Source organism: Eleutherodactylus coqui, chromosome 13, assembly GCF_035609145.1.
Source record: "Eleutherodactylus coqui strain aEleCoq1 chromosome 13, aEleCoq1.hap1, whole genome shotgun sequence".
NCBI lineage: Eukaryota > Metazoa > Chordata > Amphibia > Anura > Eleutherodactylidae > Eleutherodactylus > Eleutherodactylus coqui.
In genome coordinates, this window is record NC_089849.1 from 37094732 (window position 1) to 37117729 (window position 22998).

Here is a 22998-nt window from a genome sequence, read left to right on the forward strand (position 1 = left end):
CCGATTCCAGCCTCCTGATTGGCTGGAATCGGCACGTGACGGGGCGGAGCTACACGGAAGCGCTCTCCTGCACGAGCGGCTCCATTGAGGAAAGAAGAAGACCCGGACTGCGCAAGCGCGTCTAAAATCGCCAGAAGAGGCGATTTTAGACGGAACCATGGAGACCAGGACGCTAGCAACGGAGCAGGTAAGTGAAATAACTTCTGTATGGCTCATAATTAATGCACAATGTATATTACAAAGTGCATTAATATGGCCATACAGAAGTATATAACCCCACTTGCTTTCATGAGACATCTCCTTTAAGGCTGTACAGCTCCGATGTTGGTAGACTTCCGTCGGGGTTCTCTTACTGTATATTGCCAGCCTCTCTGCTGTCGGAGCCTATCCAACGTGTCACCTCATGCAGTACTGGCTTTAGCCAGCATATAGCGCTGTTGTATAACGGCAGAAAAAGAGTAAGGCCCCTAGGAAAACCAGGATACAAATTGGATTGGAAAGGGTTAATCCACTTCTTGATGACCACCTTAATGGGATATATAATGCTCTGGACATGGTACCCTTCCGCTGACTGATACCTTTCGACAATAAGATCCCTTTCATGTGTTGTAAGCTCTTTCTGGACCATGGCTTTTGCTGGATACTTTTTTGTGTGTGCAAATACGCAGCAGATACGATTTTCAGTCATGTAAATACGCAGCATATTTAGGTGACCATAACCTGCATACGTCTATGTGAATGATCCATAAGCCTCGCAAGGTTTTAAAATGACCCTCCAGACAAAATGTATCCAGAGACCAGAGGGTGGGAAATTATATTAGCTGATGCCCCTCTCTATATGCATAGTGCTGCGGAGCCGTCCCTTCTTGAGGCTTCTTGGGAGTCTTCCAACATGGTCACACCGTGCATTGGTAGTCTACGCTGCTTTTGGTCAGCACTTTTCAGTACCGTTAGCAAAGGCTAGCAAAAGAGCCTATACCCCACTGAGGTCTGCGAGTGGCTGCAGCAATCTGTGATATTGTGCTTGCAAACAGACCTGATGGGGGGAATGGGCTGCAGGGATTCAGGATGGGTGCTGAAAATGCCTTTAAGGATATTCTACACGGTGGGCCACGGAAAGTAGACCAGCACCCTACCTTTATGAAAGCTGTCTAAAAGAAACTCTGTCTTTATTGCCAATAGCAACCAATCACAGCGCAGCTTTCATTTCTTGTAATGTTGAGGTAAAATGAATGAAAGCTGCGCTGTGATTGGTTGCTATGGGCAACAACAAAGATTTTTTTCTAAAGCAGTTTTCATAATGCCCCTTTGACACGAGCGTATGCGTATTTGCAGAATGAACTAGGCTGTTTTGCGTGCTCATTTGCATATTTTACCTTGCTTTTTGCACTTGCAAGGCATGTACATTTGCATGTGGCAAACAAAGACGCACCAATTGAAATGGCTAATTAGTCTAATCAATTCTATGTGTTCTTTTTCCTGCACAATTATGCAGTATTGTATGCATCTCCTAGCTTCGGTTTTCTTTTGTGCAACCGAATTGCGCAGAAAAAATATAGACATATGAACGAACCCACTGAGATCAATGGATTCTATTCTCTGCATATTGCGTGCATGAATACGTTACGGCCGTGTGAAGGGGGCCAAAGGCCCAATGTCCACGGGCGGATTTGATTTGCGGAATCCACGTGGGAAGCATGGGCGTCTGTACTTAAATTTACACATGCGGATTTGTTTTCCGGATTCCGTATGCGGAAAACAAATCGCAACATGCTGCATTTTAGTGCCGATTCCGTGCGGACAGCTTCCATTGAAGTCAATGGAAGCCGTCTGATCCGCGGCAATGTCAATTGTAGACGGGTCACGGATTTTTCAGGAAAGCAGAAGTTTGAAAAAAAAACAACTCTATTGTGCATGTGCTCCGGCGTGCTGGCCTGCTCTTCTGCACATATCCGCAGTACAGAAAATAGAAGACCTGGACAGGTACGCAGGGTCCTCGGCTGTGGGCTGCCGCATGCAGAATCCGACCCGCCCGTGGACATGAGGCCTAAGTGTGAGGTGCCGGGGGACTTTCCATGGCCCACCCTGTATATACGCAGTTCTCTACTATAGTCTTGTGAGTTCCCTACAGTACAAATATGCTTTACTATGCCAGTACAGTTTGGTTACTCAACGTTACATAATCTTACCCAGAGATCAAATCTCTTGTGACACATATCTGACTACATTAAGTAATGTCCGACAGGACGACTGTCCAATGGTCTGATTTGTCCCAAAGATCATTTGAAAATTGGACAACTGTAAAAAGGGGTCACTGGGGTTCATGTTCAGTTCATTATGTGTCAAATATCTGAATACACTGAGACAGATTCAGTAAGTCAACTTTGTCAACAAACTACAATTCATGCCATGCCATGCCAAATCTGTTATTTATTTTAGACATTTTTTTACACCTCTCTAAGGCCTAATGCCCACAGCCGTGACGGGCTCTGCAAGCGGAATACCGCAGCGGAGCCCGTCACACCGCCCCCCCAGAGACCCCATACTTACCTCCGGATCCGCTGCCCGACGTCCCGCATGACGCTTCGACGCGCATGCGCAGTAGAGCGCTTGACGTGCCGGCAGTGTCATGTGACGCGCCGGGCGGTAGGCGGGGGAGCGCTTTTACGCTATCTTCCGCTGTGCTACACAGCAGAAGATAGCATGACAGACGGCTTCCATTGAGTGCAATGGACGCCGTCTGCGCATACGCCTGCGGCAAATAGAACATGCTGCGGGTGAGTACGGAAGAATTCACGGGGCGGAATTCCATGGTGGAATTCTGCACCGTAAGCATTGCGCCATTAGGTTCAATAGAACCTAATAGCTGCGGGGCAACGCCGCGGAACTCCGCCGCGTGATATGCGGTGGAAATCCGCCTGTGGGAATTAGGCCTAAACACTTTTTAATGGTCCTTATTCTATTACAGGCATGTGTGAGTTTGTGCTTGAGTATGGTTGGGGAGGGGGATAGGCGGGGGGCATTTCAAATTCGTAATGATGCTGTAAATAGATCATCAGTTTCTGTGATAGAGATTCTCACAGATGTATTATGCAGAACATTTTTAATACATTCCCCATTCCATCTTTCTGTGTCAATGAAGGGTGTGGTGTATACATAGCAAATATGAGCTCAATATATCACTGTGACCTGATCCGGTGACAAGGATGTGGGCAGATCCTGTTCTACGTGAATCACCTTAGCACTGCAAACTTTTCCTTGTTGCTGTATAAACTACCTGAAATACTAAAGGCCCATTTACACCAGCCGATGATTCCTTTAAAAAAAAACAAAAAAAACCTGCTAATCGGCGATCATTTTAGCGATCATCGGCGCGTCTAAACACGCGCCCATCCTGTGCTTTTCAGGCACTGCTAGCTTATCCTTAAATTCAATGGACCTTCAGTCTTATCAGGAGTTCTCCAAGTGGAGTGTTGATAGTATTGTTTCCCCCCCCTTGGAGAACAAAGGATCTGAGCGCAGATAAGAGCTTCATTTGCATACCTAATTGGTATTTAAGTAGCTGAGTAGCTACTTAATACTTTATGCAAAATGATCGCTCAAAGCTGTCACTCGAACTGTCCTTTGAGCGATCTTTTAGCGATCATCGGCTGGTGTAAATGGGCCTTTGCAAGACTGCAAAATCATACAAATATTTTTTTTTTGTAATTTCCTACTTGCTTTGTGATATTTTATGTTGTCAAGATGAGGATTGCTTTTTATCTACATCATCCGATTGTTATGACACTATTCTATTTAAACATCTGACTTTGCAACTGAGAGACGTTCAGCCAAGACTATTGCAATATGTGTATTTTAGGCTTTGCTCACAAAAGGGCTATTGTAGGACACATTTTTTCCTGATTGCATATTTAATCAGATATATACTTTAATTAACCACTGATGCTGCTATGGGTCCGGGTATATCACATCTTCGTACAATCTCAGAATTGTACAGAACATGATCCTACCCATAGACTTCTATGGGGCACGACTGTCTGCCAGTTTCATACTGGCAGAGTTTTTTGGGTTTTTTTGGTAACTACTTTGTATGAAAAGGCTTGGTAAAATGAACTGGCAACTATCATGTGTGCAAGTAGCAGACAAAGTAATTGCTATGGGGCCCATGTTCACTGACCTATAGGAGGCCGTGGATAATTGAATATAGATGTCATGGAGACCAAGGAAAGACATAGGGACAAAGTGCTCTCTAACATAAGTGTTTTATGTCTTAAGCATGACACTGTTCACACAAATACATAGAAGCACCATGAATGGAGAAAACACCAGGGTGTTGAGAAACCAGCATCCTCTAGCAGAGGGACTGCTATATATGAGCACCAGACCAGGAGGATTGGCTGGCTGGAGAAATCCATACCCAGCCAGCTCAATGAACCCATACCTGTGAAGCTGTGCTGCTGGAAACCATATAGAACAGATCCCAGCAACACAACCTGACAGCACTTTGGAATATTCCGCTGTCTAAATTTGCATGTCTAAGGCATCATGTCCACGGGCGGATGAGAGAGCCTGCAGCGGAATCCGACTCTGCCCTCGGCCGAGGACACTGCGGGTCTTCTGCTCACCCTTCCGGGTCTTCTATCTTCTTCACTGCAGATGTGTGCAGAAGCGCTGGCCGGCAATCCGTTGTACATGCGCAGTGGAGTTTTTTTTTTTTTAACTCCTGCGTTCCCACGGAATTCCCGCATAATTGACTTTAATGGAAGCCATCCGTGCGGGATCGACACTAAAATGGAACATGCTGCGATTTGTTTTCTGCACCAAAAGGTCTGCAAATCTAATCAAATCTGCATGCTTTATTTCATTTGCATACGCCCATGTTTCCCTATGGGTGGCTTGACTTGCAGATCCTCTGTGAGGATTCTGCAAATCAAACCCGCCCCTGGACATTGGGCCTAAATGCTTACTTTGAAGTGGAATTGCTGGCAGAATTAAGCCATTTTAAAACCTGCAGATTTTTATGTGGATTTTGCTGCATAGAGGAATATTCCACTGTTTTTGAGATTATAGGGCCCCATAGCTTCTTGTTCCACCCTTTGCAGGAGGATAGCCGTTCTGTCATTATATAGCAGTTTTCTATTTTGAGACGCCAATTTACTGATTATGCTGCAATTGATGAGTCAGAGGCCATTTAATCACTACATCTGTTTATACGCTCAGTAATGATGTTCTTGTACTAGACCTGTTTGTACAAATATTTCAAAATCAGCCTCTAAAGAGAATACAGAATAACCCTTTGCCGTCTATAAATTCATTAAAATCTCTAGGCGGTTATCCAATATACAGTTTGTGCCCATTTTTTATGTGGCTTTTTCGAACAAGTTGGATAGAAAAAGAAGTAAAAGAGGAAGGGCGGGCACTTTTGCCTCCTGCGTTTGTCTCAAAAAGCTGCTGCAAAAAAGCATGTCCGATTCCTGCCAATGGCAGTTTTTTAATGGCCATTTTGCTAAACCACCAACTCAGGATTCCTGATGCCTAAAATCATTTAGACTAAAAGATGAGCCTTTACAGAGGACCTTTATGAAGACACGTTTGATTGTACTGGCAATGGTGTTTTATAAGACAGAGTCCAAAGACAGAAGGTAAAGCTTCTATATGAATGACCCACATTTATCCGCGATAACAATCACTGATCAAAGTATAACTTAAGGAATTGCACAGAAATGTACAAGACATAATCGTTACATGTAAGCAGGTCTTTAGGTAATGTATATTGGTTTCTGTACAAGTTTATTGTTTTTAAGGGTCTATTACATGAGTGCCGTTAACACTCATGTAGTAGCGCTAATTGGTGGGCTACACCTGTGCCTGCAGGTTCAGCCCAGTAATTTCAGAAAAACACAAGCGTTAGCAGCCACTAATGCTCATGTAATGACCGTCTTAGGGCTTGTTCAAACGATCATGCTTTTAGCGCAGTATAGGTGCGTGAGAAGATCGCGGCTATACTGCACTAAAGATCATATGGGTACTAGTGCAGGATGCCTCCACCGGAAGTATGGGTGGAGACATGGGTTGGCTGGGCTGAGTTACAGGTCACACCCACAGCTGCGGATTGGCTGCCGTACAAACATCCCCAGACACACATGTACCGGCCATCTCCCTGACAGCTCAGACATCTCACTGCCAGCCTCCCATCTTCACTGCCATGCCCCGCTGCCGCAACCGGCCCCACCGTCACTCTTCCTGCAGGCCTCCTTCTCACTGAGCTGCACTGGCATCTCCACTCCCATCCCCATCGGCCCTGCTCTCACTGTCCATGCTGCCCATCCGAGCCACGCTCGCATCTCCACTCCTGTCCCGTCCCCCGCTGGGTCATAGACAGCTGGGGCTCACCCACCGCCGCCTTCAGATTTGGCCACTCGAGCAGGGAGGAGTATGGAGGCTGTTCACCACCGGGTCACCTCAGCTCCTGTCCTGCTCCTGCTGGGTCATAGACAGCCGGAGCTCACCCGCACCCGCCTTCAGATTTGGCCGCTCAAGCAGAGAGGATGAGGAGGATGGAGGCTGGTCACCGCCGCTGCTGTTCGGATTTGGCCGCTCGACCAGGGAGGAGAATGGGGAGGATGAAGGCTGTACACCGCCTGCATGTACAGTAGCCAATTGGCAGCTGTGGGAGTGACCTGGGCATTTCCTGTATCTCAGGCCAGCCTACTCATGTCTCCACCCATACTTCTGGTGGAGACATACTGCACTAGTACTGATCACATGAACAGGCGATTTCCAATAATTAGGTCTCGAGCTTAATTAGCTGTGAAATTGCCCATTCACGCGATCAAAGGTGCGTTTTATCCAGCTCTCATAGGAGTCTATGGAAACTCCCACACATCACGCACCAAAGATTGGTCAGGTCTAGAGATGAGAGAACCTACTCGGCCACGCCCTTTTTCGCCCGAGCGCCGCGATTTTCGAGTACTTCCGTACTCAGGCGAAAAGATTCGGGGGGCGCCGTGGGTGAGTGGGGGGTTGCAGCGGGGAGTGGGGGGGAGAGGGAGAGAGAGAGGGCTTACCCCTGTTCCCCGCTGCTCCCCCCCGCTCCGCCACGCCTACCCCTGCCCCCCCCGAATCTTTTCACCCGAGTACGGAAGTACTCGAAAATCGCGGTGCTCGATCGAGTAATTACTCGAAACGAGTAAGTTCGCTCATCTCTAGTCAGGTCCTATCTTTTCACGAACCACGGACCTTAGATGCGAGCATTGCAGTGGCATGTCCTATCTTGGTTGGGGGTTCCCTCACACTGGCGATCGCGATATTGCCACGTGAAAATCGCTGCAAAACCGCTACTTTTCTTCCTGAGATTTTTGAGCATCAGCACTGCTTTTTTTGTGCAAAAATATCAATGCCACTTGCGATTTTCTCACGCTTTTTTCACTCGATTTTGCTGCCTTTTTTTTACGCGAAAGTCAATAGGACTTTCTTATGTTAAGAACGCATCACATAAAAATCGCGGGTGATAAAAAAAACCGCAAAACGCAGAAAGAAAGAACATGCTGCGATTTTTTTTTTTCTCGCAACATCGCATGAGTGAAAACATTGCAAGTGTAATGGAAACCATTGGAAATCATTGCTTTCATAATTCAGCGTTTTCACTCACTCTTGCATTGCTCAAAAAGTTTCGCAAGTGTGAAGGCGCAAGTATTTTGCGGGTCTAAAATTTCTTCATGTGAACGCATTATTTCTAATGACACAATATTTTCAGGTGTAATGCGCTAAAACCACGCTTCTGTGGAAGAGGCCCTATGCTGGTTTCACATGGGTGAGAAAATCGTTCAATTTTTGCTTGATGCGAGAGTGAGTAAAAATGCAGACTTATAAAACCCATGCTTTTCAATAGTTTCCCTACATTTGCGATGTTTTCACTCATGCAATGTTGCGCTAAAAAAAAAAATTGCAGCATGTCCTATCTTTCCGCATTTTACATTATTTTATCACCAATGTTTCCCTATGGACAGGGGCGTAACTATAGAGGATACAGGGGATGCGGTTGCACCCGGGCCCAGGACCCTTAGGGGGCCCATAAGGCCTCTCTTCTCCATATAGGGAACCCAGTACTATGAATAAAGCATTATAGTTGGGGGCCCTGTTACAGGTTTTGCATTGGGGCCCAGGAGGTTCAGGTTATGCCTCTGTGCAGCATGGTTTAGGTATGGGTACGGGTATAAATACAGATAGAGGGGGGGCTCTGCTCACCTTTTGCATCAGGGCCCCTGAACTTTTAGTTAACCCCTGCCTATGGAGGCTCCTTTTTATCACATTGCAAAGCATAAGCTCGCGATCTTTGTGTGATGGGATGTGTTTTCAATTTTAGGCAGTCCTATTGTCTTTCGCACTAAAAAGTGCGGCAGCATCGCACAAAAAAAATGCGCAAGAAAACCATAAGCAGCGGCGATGATTTAGCGAGAAAAAACAGCGTTGATGCTCAAAAAAAAATCGCAGGTAAAAAGATGTGATTATTTTCGCTGCGATATCCCAATCGCCCGTATGAAACCAGCCTTAGGGCTTTTTCACATGAGCGCATATACGCCGCGTTTTTACGCTCGACCGTATATACGCAACCATCTGAGGCATTGATTTCCAATGCATTTGTTCAATATACGGCGCGTGAAAACGTCACCCCGCTGAAAATAGAACATACGCAGCCAAAATACGTACGGCGTATACACGGTGGCCAAATAGAAAGTTCTGGAACTATCATTTGGCCAATAAACGCTGGCGGGTCCCATAGACTCCTATGCGAGCAGGAAAAAAAAGCGAGGGGGAGACATTTTTGCAGCGTCTAACACTGCAAAAAGCTTACAGGTGCCGCTATGTAGGCACTGGAAGGCATCCCGAGGATTTTTGCAGAGCGAGGGTTTTCCGGGGTGCAGCGTATTTTTTTGCTCACGGTGATGTGAATGGATGAGAAAACGTGGGCCCTGATCACCTGATAATGGAAAAAACACGTGTGAATGAACCCTTAGGCTGGGTTCACACGGGACATAATTGCCGCGGAATGTTCGTGCAAACTTTCTGCACGGACGTTCCGCCCGCGGCTTTTTTTCCCGGGATAGTCAACAAAGTGGACGAGATTTGCACAAATCTCGTCTACACGTTGCGGGGGCCCTAACACAGGCCTATATATCATGTCTACCATACAGGCCTAGTGCCTTAACACATAATGTCCATCACTTCATACCCTCTCAGGGTACCAGCTAGGGGCATCCTCCCCTGTTAGTCGTGGTGCTCGGACCGGGTCCCAGCATAGGCTCCCAGCCTGTCCTTCACCACTATGGAACAGCAAATGGACCTCTGAAAGACCTTGAGTTCTGCAAGTCAGAGTTTCTGTATTTGTGTCTGCTGATTAATAGGTGTGACCAACCCTTTCTGTGCTGGATATCTCCTTACAGAGACTACTGCCAAGCCCCCTGCTGGCCACTTCTGGTACTGTACTTATATACCATTAATGGGTTAATTCACATGCGATATTTCTCGCCCGCGGGAAGGCAGCTTTATAGCGCTTTCATATGACAGTTTTTGTGTTCAGTATTTTGTGAGCCAAAAGCAGGAGTGGGTCCAAAATATAGAGGAACTGCAAATCTTTCCATTACACTTTCTTCACTTCTGGTTTTGGTTCACGAAAAATTGAACACAAAAACCGCCGTGTGAAAGAGGCCTGAGGGTACATGCACATGGATGATATTGCTGTCCGATTGTAAAACTGAAAAATCAGAAATAGCACTCATTCATTCATATGCACACAGATTTTTTTTTACTCAGACTGATAAAGTCGCAGCATGTCCTATTCTTGTCCGACTATAGTATGTGTATACTGTGTTTCTTTGAAAATAAGACCCTGTCTTATATTCATTTTTGCCTCAAAAGAGGCACAGGGTCTTATTTTCAGGGAATGTCTTACTATACTTACCTAGCAGGCGCCATCTGTCTCCCTCCCACTGGTATCGCACTTCCAGCAGGCTTCCTTGCAGTTCTCAATGCTGACAGAAGATCGCTTGTTGGTAACGGGGATTGTAGACCACGCCTCTAGCAAGCGATTGTTCTGATTCGTTCTCGAGTGCCAAGGCTAAGCCAACCACTGCGGTGCTCGATGAACCAATCAACGCCATCGCATTGAATAGCTGTGATTGGTTCATTAAGTGCCGCAGTTATTGGCTGAGCCGTGGCACTCCAGAACCAATCAAAGCAGTCGTTACCAGCAAGCGATCTTCTGTCGGTGGCTGAAAACTGCCAGAAAGCCTGCTGGAACTGCGGAGACCAGCAGGAGGGACCCAGATGGAGCCTGCTAGGTAACTATTGCTTTTTTTTTCATGTAGTGTAGCTAGGACTTATTTTCGGTGTAGGGCTTATATTTTAAAACACTCCCCAACAATCAGGTTAGGGCTTATTTTAAGGGTAGCTCTTACTTTCAGTGCAACATGGTAGGAATGATTCAGCACATTGGTCAGCACACGGATAAGATGTCTGAGAGCTGTCCAATGCAAGTTACACCCGAGAATCTCAGGCGCAGCTTTTCAATCGCCCCTGTGCATGTACCCTAAGGCTCCATTCACACAAGGTGGTTTGGTTGTGGTAAAAACTGCACCAAAAAGTGCATTGGTAAAACCATGTGTGTTTTTACTATGTTTTATAGTAAAATGTGGCAAAAAAAAACGCACGCAGTTTTGCAAATGCACTTTTTTTGTGTTGTTTTTATTGCAACCGAACTGCCCGTGTGAATGGAGCCTAAGGGATTGTATCTGTTCAAAAATGCAACATGTTCTTCATTTTGCGTAATACTGTGGCATGGTTTTCCATACAGACAGCTCTACATATCTTTCCTTAGGGAAGAAAATGCCCCCAAGATTGCAGAAGACTGTATCTATTAAAAAAGTTTTCATATCATAGAAACTTAAAACATATTCACAGGATATGCCATAAATGTCAGATAGATGGGTTTCCCAACTCTGGGAGCCCTGTGTACCAGGATAATGGTAGACGCCATACCTCTATTCTGCCAGTTGAGGTGGCTGTGAATGCGTTCTTCGGAAACAGCTGGGCAAGCTTTGGATGTGCCATAAGTGACCCATTTAATCTGCCATTTTTTCCTCTTGTGGCAGTCATGCGGCACAGCATTAATGTTATCATACATAATATACACCTGGGTTTCCTTTGGGTACTTCATCCTTCTTCTAATTGCGTAAGTTAATTGGTTCCTATGAAATTGGTCCCGTGATGTTCATATCATAAGTGTATGTAATAAAACACCGGATTTGATCATGAGCTCCACTGACAGTTATACTGCTCATGCTTCAGCTCGACATAAATAAGGGGTAATGAATTAAGGCAGACCCAGCAAGAAAAGCTCTCACGGCATAACGCCTTGGAAGTGTGTTCAGTGTTGGGTCTACATCTTCGTTTTCTTAGGTAAGAACAAGGTCCAGAAAACGGTAATGACTGGCGTGCTTGTTTCATATGGGCCGCTTTCACACCAGCGTTGGGGCTCAATTCGGGGTTTCCGTCTCTCTGCTCTGTTTTTGGAGGAGAGAAAAACTACATTAAAAATTTTTTAAAACATTGATGCGTTTTTTTTTTCTCCATTGATTTAAATGGGATTTCAAAAAAGCAGAAAAGTTTCCGTCCGCATCCATTCCGTGAGGTTTTTTTTATTTTTTAATAATGTCTGGAAAAAATAATAATTTTTTCTATCCAAAAAAACTGAAGCCTTTCCGTTTGCTTTCTGTTTTTTGAAACCCTATTGAAATCAATGGGGAAAAAAATGGATCAGTTTTTCAGTTTTATTACAGTTTCTCTCCTGCTAAAACGGAGCAGAGAGATGGAAACCCTGAACCGAGCCCCACGCAGGTGTGAAAGCTGCCACTTCTCATGTTTCCGGACACTGCGCACAATGTATCTCAAGCATAACAAGTGCGTCCATCAGATGCTGTCAGGGTAGAAATCACCACTGGAGAACAGTCTGGATCAATTAGAAAACACAGCAAGAATACATCAGCTTCCCATCCCCCCATGACTGTGATGTCTTAGCTTAGAAAATGTATATTGATGAACGGGAAGAGAAGCAGCAAGAATGCAACATTTAGTAAATTAGAATTTTCTACTTGCAATGGAATGACTGCTAAGGCCTCTTTCACACGGGCGACAGCGATATCGCCACGAAAAAAATCGCAGCAATATCGCAGCTGTGTTCTGCATTATCGCTGCGTTTTCTCGTGGCGATATCACGATTTTGTGGCGCTACAAAGTTGCAAGACTACAAAGTTGGGGCTTGAAATATAAGCCCTACCTGAAAAAAACGCCAAAACAATACATCACCTAACGGGCAGAGTCCACTCTGCCACATTTCTTTTCCACAGGTCCCCGTCACACTAGCTTGTAGTTTTGAACCAGTGCTTCTAGGTCAGAGGTTCAAAAACCCGCCTCCAGGAAGCACTGGCTCTAGTTGGTTCTCGAGCACAGCGGCTCAGCAAATCACTGCAGTGCTCGATGAACCAATCACAGTCATTCAATGCGATGAAACAAATACAAGACCTGAACCAGATTACTAGAAGGGAACAAATCCCAGAACCACTGCAACAGTTATACTTATAGATCAAAGAGTGAACATGAGTCAGCAATGTGATGCAGCAACAAAAAAGGTAAACACAATCCTGGGAAATGTTTAGAGAAGCAGAGCCTAGATTACGTAAAGTTTTTATCCCCCTCTACTCTTCCTTAGTCAGACCTCATCTGGAGTACTGTGTCCATTTCTGGGCACCCCAATTTAAAAGAGACATAAAAAAACTGGAGCAAGTGCAGCGAAGAACTGCCAGGATTGTGAGCGATCTGCAAACCATGTCCTATGAGGAACGGTTAAAGGACCTGGGAATGTTTAGCTTTCAAAAAAGAAGGTCCTCCGGATAGGTCATCAATGGTTGATCGGCTGGGGTCATAAACAGGTCATCAATAGTTGATGTGTCCGCTCAGCTGATCGCTCAGGACCCTGACCGATCAGCTGAGCAGACGCATGCTGTCAGTGCCGCAAATACACAGAGATCAGAGCGGAAGCAGTGAAAGTCTCCGCACCGAACTCTGTGTAGCGATCGGCGCTTGTAACTGCAGGCACGGCTTTCATTGAAATCAATGTGAGCTGTGCCTGCAGTTATAAGCGCCGGCCACTACACAGAGGTTGGCGCGGAGACTTCCGCTCTGATCTCTGTGTATTTGTGGGGCTGACAGCATGCGCCCGCTCAGCTGATCGGTCGGGGTCCTGAGCGACGGACTCCAGCTGATCAACTATTGATGACCTATCCTGATGATAGGTCATCAGTAGTATTCTCCCTCTAAGGGCTAATGCCCACGGACGGATCACTGCAGCAGAATCCACGGCCAGAAACCCGCCGCGGATTCCGCTGCAATAGCCGTCCATAGACATGCTGCAGTAAATGATTCCCCCCTGTCCACGAGTGGAAATCAGCTGCGATTTTCTGCTTTCGGGAGAAAATCGCAGCTTGTTCTATTTTGCGTGGAAAAACGCGCAGACTGCTTCCATTGCAGTCAATGGAAGCCGTCCGTCCCACGATACTTCTGCTGTGAGCAAAGCGGAAGTATCGCGGGAATACGCATCACCACCCTGCACTGCACATGCGCGCCGGTTCGCCAGATGGGACTCTCGCGGCCGATCCAGAGAGGTGAGTGTGGGGTGTCTGTGGGGTGCTGTGTCAGATTCTGCTGCGATATTCCACTGGCATATCCGACACGGCCATGGGCATGAGCCCTAACTCTTTTTACCCTGCGATACTGGGCTGTGTCTTGTTAGTCCATATCATTCTCCCATTATTTATGGTACATATATCCTGTGTAGTGCGCTTCACCTGTAATTCCCCTGTCCCTTTCTGTCATCCCTGCGTATTCTTTTAGCTATGCTATATAAATCTATATCTTTATGATAGTATTGTACTCCCTTTTTGTTGGTGCTTTCAGTGTGCTGATGATAGCACTCGGCTCCTTTTCCTTGTCAAGCATTATTCCCCTATGGCCGCCTTCATTTACACGCATTGTTTACACTCCTGTTTACTCAGACAGTCTGATGTGATATTCAGTGTAAACAATGAGCATTTCACATGCTGATAAGATGCAGACATGCACCCAAACCAATGACTCTTCATACCCTGTATTACATTGTATGCTAAGGTTCTTATTCCACACTTGTGGCACCACCTTAAAGGGATTTTCCCCACAGCAATCCCTGTCTACAGTATGAGGTCCCTTCAGACAGGACAATAGTAGGGCAGGGCGCATTAGTGCCGGACAGCCGTCTCACGGACTATCACTCCTATGCATTTATACATGAGTGATAGTCCTTCTGTAATGGAGATGGGGCGGATGGGGATCGCTCTGACCTCCCTCCTCCATCCACTGCAATCAGGCAGATGCTCAAGGATTGAGTGACTCCTGTTTCCACTGACTGACAGTTACTTGGTTTTTAGTTCTGTTAAAAACCCAGTGACTCCGGCAGCCGTACATGAGATTATCGCACACACCTGTGTAAAGGTACCTATAGGTAGTAAATGTTAGATTGCTGGGGGCCCCACTGTTTGGACCCCTGCGATCACTAGTACAGGGACTATAGTCCCCAATTCCAACTCACCAGTACTTTGTGAATGAGGAGTTATTGGAGTGTGGATTTGCACTGCTGCTACATACAACTCTATGTGAGTCCAGGCATAAAAACCATTGTTGGCTCGTTCACTAATCATTCCGTATAAATACCGATCGTTCAGTCGTTCTTAGTCACTTAGGGCTTATTCAGATGGGCGTAGGCGGTTTTACGTTTGCCCTCCGCAGCGTAAAAACGTGTGAACGGGTGCACAAATCTACCAATTGTGCGCCTGTCCAGACGACCCAGGCCCGGGGCATATACACTGAGTCTGCAATGCCGTCGGGCGGGGGGAGATAGTTTAGCTCCTCAAAACTGCCTCCCCCTTTCCGTCCCTTCGCCTGCTCTCGGCGGGGTTGGGGCTTGTGTGCTAAGCTCCTGCCCCCTCTCCACCCCTTTTCGGCAGACAGTAATGAGAGGGAGGGGGATGGGGCGGGAGCTTAGCAACTAGCTCCACCCCACCTCCTCCTATTGCAAACAGCCGGCAATGGGGGGAGAGGAGGAGATAAGGGGGAGGGAGTTTAGCAGTCCGGCAGCTGTCAGAGGCTCCCATAGGAGTCTATTCAGCGGCAGACGTATCCCAGCCAGAAAGATAGTTCCAGGACTATCTTTCCTGCCCAGCGTAAAAGTGCCCAGACGAAATGCGCTATCTTGGCTGGCCGGGCGCTTTTACGCAGCGGAAAATCGCCCGTCTGATCTGATGCATTGGAATCCAATGCAATAGATGGTAGCATACATCAGCTGGCCGTGCAAACGGCGGCCGATATAGCTTGTGTGAATAAAGGCTTATACAGGGAATGGGAATGAATGAACGATGTCGCATTTGAACGAGCCAATGATGTATCTGCGTGTATAATCAGGCTGCCGCAGCGAACAAGTAAACTCTGACATCATTTGCTCGTTCAAACGACAATTCGCCAGGTGTGAACAGAGGTTGGACTGCTTGGTCCCCCATGGTCTTTGTTTACACGGCTGCAAAGGTAATATGACGGCTGTAGGGAATTTTTTGCCATCTGGCTGAAATTAAAGGTCACTGCAGATCACATGGGCTAGGGTCAGATACCAGTAGTCATAGCCCTGTATATGGACCATCTGCTGCTAGCCCATGTGATCTGTATACAGGAGGTCACCTGGCCAGGCTGAAGGGCTGACGTCACAGGTGACTTGATGTGCTTCTAGCAATGACAACTGGTACATCAGCTGAATCGTAAGCAATTCACAAAGTTGTTGTGGGCAGCATGGGGGATGATTAGACTAATTGAACAAAAATAAGACAATATATTGAAGACATCTAAAGGTACCTTTACACGATACAACATTTGGGCGCATAAGGATCTGACAGCCATCCTATCAACTATCACTTCTGTGCATGGAGATGGGGTGGGATAGAGATCATTCCGGGTCGCCCACAGCTTGAGCGACTCAGTTTACTGACAGGCGCTTGGTTTTTAGGTCCGCTGAAAACTAAGTGACACCAACAGGCGAGCAAATTCTCGCTCAGCGCCCTGTTGGTAAACGCTTGTACACGGATCGATAATGCGGGCGATGATTACCCTGTGTAAAGGTACCTGAACTTAAACCCCAAGTGCTTTAAAATTTTGTTGGGCTACCTTAGATTCTGCAAAAACAAGTTTTCTAACTAAAAAAAGCTATAACCCTAGTAATTGACAGGCTTATTGACATTACTAGGCGCCTGTCCCTTTAAAATAAACCATTCATTAATTAATTCATTCATTCGTTCACTACACTTCATTCATTACGATCTACACCTATTCTATACTAAGCAAGGCACACCTCAAGACTACATCTCCCACGCGTCTTTGCGGCATGCAGGTGACGTGTCCGGAGGGGCGGGGCCATTCCAGGGAGCCGTTAGGGCCTGATTGGTCGGTAGTTGACATGCAGTACACGTGGTGTGGGCAGAGCCAATAGGAGGCTCGCTTGGTGATGTACCCATGTCAGCAGATGGTGAGGAGAGGCAGTGGTAGGAAGAGGGGCTTGTCGGCAGCAACAAAAGGAGCAGGAGCTGCCAGAGATCCAGAGACGGGACACCAGAGCCGGGTGAGTGCTGCTGAGTCACTGCAGGTCGGACTGAGCTCCAGGACTACACCTGCTTGTCTAGGGCACCGGGCATGGGTATCTCTTCTCTCTATGTGGCATAGCTGGCACTGTGCACCAACTGATGTCTGCAATCTGTTTATAGTTCAGTTACCTCTATGTATAATAGTACAGGACTGATGCAGCCCTCTGTGTCCATCACTGCTTTCCACCACTACCTACCCATGCACTCTGGCAGGATGATGCCAGGCTGGTTTAATGCCACGAGGGCAGCATTGATCCCTTTATTATGTTGGCATTACCTAATTTCTGTAAGCCATAATTCCTGTTTAGTATAACTTCCTACTAGTTACCAAACTTCAGAATGCACTTCCTGCTGCCCCCAATCATACTTCTAATGGTCTGGGCTGATTAGATATAAGGTGCTGTTTGCCAAGGTTCACCATTTGTAATCCTATTACCAGGATCTCTGATGGTGTGTGTGTAAATATATGCACTTCTGTGCCTGTCCTGTAGGTGGGTGGAGCTGAGGGTTTTTATATTAATGCCCCTTACAAGAGCCCCCCCCCCCCCCCCCCCATATCTCAGCTTCTTTGGCTCTTTTACTTGTCATTTTGAATTCACCGTGGGGTCTGTTTATTGTGGGATGATACATTTTTGATAATTCCCCCAAAAAAAGAAAGATCTCCCCATCATTGTTGCAACCTGCAAATACCCGATCCTTGTAGAATGAATGAAGCGTGTCATTCTTTAGTTGATGGCTACGATCGCAGTCTTCGCATGTTGCAATTCTTCTAATGAGATCCTTTAAGAATCTTTATTCTTCATGTAGCTGTCTGTGTAATGGTGTTACCCTTTGGATCATATGTACTATAGTAATGTAGTTCTGTGAGTGGTTTGTGTGTACGGGGACTACCTAAGGCTGCCTTCTCACATCGTTGGTTCCTCGCAGGTTTCACCCTTTCAATTTTAATTCCATTGTTTTTTTTTTTGTTTTTTTTTTTGACGGTATGGATGGCTCTATGCATAATCAAAGGCTGATGGATGGAGCTTGCAGGTAGAAGAACTTGCTTCTAGTCTGCGTTTGCAGCCAGAGCCGTAACTTGTATGCAGAGTCTGCACCGATAAAGCATTATACAGAGGAGTTACAGTAATAGAAGTCAACCATCTTTATTAAATTACATATATTTAATAGCAAAATATTGGTGATAACTCGTGATACAAACATCCCTTAACCCTTTCCAATCCAATTTGTATCCTGGTTTTCCTAGGGGGGCTTACCTTTTTCTGTCGTTATACAACGGCGCTATCTGTTGGCTAAAGCCAGTACTGCATGAGGTGACAAGTTGGATAGGCTCCAACAGCAGAGAGGCTGGCAATATACAGTAAGAGAACCCCGACGGACGTCTTCCAACATCGGAGCTGTACAGCCTTAAATCATAATGTTTTCAGAGGTCAGACAGTGGATTGGAAAGGGTTAAAGTCTGAAAACATCCACGTAATAAAGTGCATAGAAAGTAGGATTAAACCAACATGCCCATGTAGAACATTGAGGTTATAGTAAACCATTCATAGTGAAACAACCCACATATGAATAGTAACCAGTAATCCTATATACAGACCACAAGAATGTCGCGTGAGTTTAAAGCCTGTTTATATCATCATGGGGTTTTTGTATTTAAAATATATGTAATATATCAAAGATAATTGATTTTATATTTTACTTTACTCCTCTGTGTATATAGCTTTATTACTGCGGTTTACTATCAGAATACACAGACATACAGACATTGATTGATTGTAATTTACCCAAAGCCCTTAGGGTACCTTCACACATGGCATATTCGCTGCGGGCATTTCACCGCCGAAGAACCTGCAGGAAATATGCTGCAAATCTGCAGTGGCCCAATCTGCACCTCGATGCTGTGGATTCAGAGTGGAAGTTTTCAGCTCCGTGCGAAGGAGATTATTTTTTTCTTCAAATCTCCTCCACATGGCTTATCCTGTTAGCGCTGTGGAATTTCTGCAGCATTTGCAGCCGCTGTGAAGGTGGTCTTAAGGCCCATCTAGATAGCCGTCTTTTGAGCGATTCCCGTTCTGTCTAAATGCAGGCACATCGAGCAGTTTTCCTGCATGAGTCGTTGATCACTGAATTCTAGCTTGCTAGAATTGAGCGATCAGCTGTTATCAGCCGGCTGCGCTGATAAGATTCTCTCTGCTAGTTTCTCAGCGGGAACACTGACAGTCAGAGCGGAGAAGAATACAGCTGTCTGTCTAAGCAAAACAGCTGTATTCCTCTTGCAGCGTCCGTGGCGGTCTCCCACTCCGCTTGCATATTCTATAGTAGCTACTATAAAGTATGGAAAGATGATCTCTCAAAACTGTCACTCACACTATTGTTTGAGCGATCATCTGTCAGTGTAAATGGGGCTTTAGTTATTGAGTGGGCTGATTGTTGCTGAATCTCTAATAGGGCCCCTCAATACACTATGTGCCACCTAAAAAAAAATATGGGGGTCTCATGAGGTAGAGAGACCTTTAGGCACCGGTGTTTGGGTGCTTTTGCAAATCTGCACCCTTTACAAGAACACAGTTGTCAAAGATGAGGAGGGAGAGAATAACCTACTGTATTTCCTTCCCCTCTCTGTCATACAGTTCTTTTCAGGACCCTGCTAAAGTCCCCTAAGCTTCCCATGTAGTGCCTACTAAAATGCCTGGTTGTGGCCACGTGGACTCGGCTGATTAGCCGGCCAGGATGCTCAGAGGGATGATTAGCACATGCCACCTTGTTCAGCATCTGTCAGTTTTAGGGGTCTCACTACATGATGTGACGGACTTCACAAAATAACTTTAGGTAAACCTGAAAATTCAGGTTTGACTGGTGTTGAGCACAATCTACCCCCCCCCCCCATCCTCCTGAGAGCTGAGATCTTAGGTATGTCTACTGATAGAGAACAAGTTCTACTAGGGAATTCCTCCCTCCACCAACAAGACGTTGCAGATAATTCCATTAGGTGTCTGCCTGGATCTTACTGCACAGCAAAAACAGCAGGACCTCTTGAGGGGTCCAGGCCCCCAAGGTCTCCGTTTCGGAGAGTGTAGCAAGGGTCTATGTCATGAATGACTGATCGGTGGGATGCATTCTCCATACAGTTTAATGGAGAGGTGGCTGCTTGCTCGTCTATTTCTGTAACTGCCAGGGATTTCCATGGACAGGGCCGTACATAAGTGCACGGAGAATATTGACGGACGGAAATCGGGGGTTCACAGGACACCTACCCTTTCAATAGGTTAGAACTTGAACTTTGGTATTTAAGGGAATCTTCCATCTATGCTGTAAAGAGGTGTTCCGGGATCACACAAAATTTGCCTCAAGTGGGTTAATGCCATCGATTAAAAAAAAAACCTCAAACCCATCACTTACCCGGCCAATCCTAGACCTTTCTAGCACTGCTGCTCCAGCCCTCTTGTCCGGCCTTTGTTTACTTGGCTGCAGCGATGACATCACTTCTATAAGACATGACTGCTGCTGCCAATCACTGGCCGTAGCAACACTCCAGTGGTCACGTGTAGTAGATGTGACGTCATCGCTGCAGCCAGGTAAACAGATTTCCGGGGACCAGTGGAGGATTTATGAGGTCAGTACTGGGTCTTCTATTATGCCATTTCTCCCTCCTTGGGCAAATTTTGCCCAATCCTGGAAAGCCTATTTTTAAGTGAAGGATCTATGCAGTAGAGACATGGATCTGAAGGATTCTTATGGAATGTTTCCCTTCTCCCTTGTGTCAAGATCTGATTCACAATTTGATTTGCAATACATAGTGGAGAAAGGATCTTCCAAACATGATGTGAAAGGGACCTAAATTGTAGATGACAGAAAATGAGACCCAAGACAGGTCAAAGAGGAAGAAGGCAGTACGAATAAGATAAGCAGAATTTAAAGAGAACTTGTCGGGTCCCCTGGGCTGTGGGCAGCAGAGTATAGTGACAGACACTCTGGTATAAGTGAGAGACCATTAAAATTAAACTGTTTAAAGCCCATTTAGACACCATGATTATCGGTCAAAAGTCATCTTTTGAGTGATAACCATTGCGTCTAAACGCCTGCCCATCGTGCACTGTTCGTTCATCGCTCATTTCTAGTTTTCTAGAAATGAGCGATGAGATGACTCTTATCAGCGGCGCAGGCTAATATCTCAGCCGACAGCGCTGATAAGATTCTCTCAGCTGGTATCCCACTGCAGTTCTCAGCGGGACACCAGCTGAAAGATCGGAGAACAATACAGCTGTTTGCATATGTAAAACAGCTGCCTTGTTCTCGTAGTGATCGCAGTAGTACTCTGCTCTGCCTGCATTGGCTCTTTAGTAGCTAATTGGCTACTGTCGTTTGAGCGACCATCTTTCAGTGTAAATAGGGCTCTTAGTGGTTTTGCAGATCATACATTTTTAAACTTTGCAGGACTGGAGAGGAGTTTAATGAAGCTCATGCATATATAATATATATTTATATCCTCACCACCCTCCAGATGATCACTCCATGTGCAAGGGTACTTTTACACGGGCCAACTATCGGCCGAAAAATAGCTCAGACAAGCGATTTCTTTTTTTTTTTTTTTTTCTGTGTAAATGCAGAAGGTAACAACAAAATGACTATTGAGCTACTTCTCATTCCGTGTAAATGGGCAGCAGTTTATTTTCAAACTACCTTTTAGTTCACACTGAATGGAGGTGGCTGGCTGGCTGGCCGTCTGGAAGAGATCTCTTGAACGCTCCACCTCCATTCATTGATCGACTACAGCACTCGCTTCTGCACCCAACAGTCGTCACATGTAAAAGTACCTGGATGTGCCAATCATCCTCTGAAAATAGGAGTTGGGTGAGGGATGTGTGCAGATATGAATGTTCATGAGCTTTATTAAACTCGTCGGCTGTCCAGCCCTGCAAACGTTCAACAATAAGCTTTGCAAAGACACTAATGCTGCATCCGCACATCGCTCATGTGAAAGAACCATTGGAAACCATGGGCTTCACATTGTAGCCCGTGCGGATGCAGCCTAAATGATTGGTGTGGCAGACTATTACTATACCCTGCTGGCAGCCTGGGCAGTTTAGGAGACCTGACCGATTCCCTTTAAGAAGCATTTGGTCACAACTAGGTAAACATTGACAAAAAGAAGCCAAGAATTGGAAGAACAATGGAAAACAAACAGACCTTTGTACATGCCTGTCATATGTACAACGATCTTGTTTATTTCCATTGTTCTCGTAATCCCTGGCTTCTTTCGGTCGGCTTGTCCCTAGCCGTGACCAAATGCTTCTTACATGACCTTTTACGTGGAATGATTATATCGGTTATTTTAACCTAACTCAGCAATTTAGCATTCCATGTAAATGTGACTAACGACTGAACAAAAACTAATTATTGCATGCAGTATTGGTGCCGACTGGCTGCAAGACTGTAAGTAACATGGGACTTAAGCAACAGGGACCCTAAAAGGTGAGAATGGGTTAGTTTGGTTTAACCCTTTTCAATCCAATTTGTATCCTGGTTTTCCTAGGCGGCTTACTCTTTTTCTGCTGTCATACAACAGCGCTATCTGCTGGCTAAAGCCAGTACTGCATGATGTGACACGTTGGATAGGCTCCGATAGCAGGAAGGCTGGCAATATGCAGTAAGAGAACCCTGACGGATGTCTTCCAACATCGGAGCTGTACAGCCTTAAATCATAATGTCTTCAGATGTCAGACAGTGGATTGGAAAGGGTTAACGCATTGTAGCCCTTTGGAAACAGATGATTTTTATCCCTTTAAGGCTCAATGTATACCTGCATTTGGGCTCTGATGGTGTTTTCCAGTTCTCTGTCCCTGTTTTGTAACAGAGAAACTTTCCTATTGAAATCAATGAATTTGCCGTGTTTTTTTTTTTTTTTTTTTTCTTTGTCAGGACCAATAGCGCAAACAGAGAAAAAGTAAATAAAAACATTTCCATCATTGATTTCAATGGGGGGGAAAAAAAGGATCCCTTTAAATCCTTAATAGAGCCCACCACAGGTGTCAGTGGGGCCTTACATGACTGATGTGTCACGTTAGTTCTTATTCCCAAACGTCAGATTCTCAGCAGTTTGTTTATGCTGTTTGGTCCTTTTTGGAGGAACTTGGTGACTTCCGCATTTATCTGGCTTTGTCCGCCACCTTAGTGTCTATAATATGTGTATCTAGGCCACATTAGGGGTAAGTTAATCTTGCTCCTATTT

General features: G+C 45.7%; 1 protein-coding gene across 3 annotated transcripts in view; it reads left to right on the forward strand.

Moving 5' to 3' along the window:
- Window positions 1-16616: 16616 nt before the first annotated feature.
- The window catches only part of ACLY (ATP citrate lyase), a 44873-nt gene continuing 38491 nt past the window's right edge, over window positions 16617-22998 (forward strand). For 2 of the 3 annotated variants that reach the window (XM_066587217.1, XM_066587219.1), the window contains exon 1: window positions 16617-16747. The gene's annotated coding sequence lies outside the window, so the exon portion shown is untranslated. The remainder of the gene's footprint in view (window positions 16748-22998) is intronic. The other variant, XM_066587218.1, reaches the window with a different exon arrangement.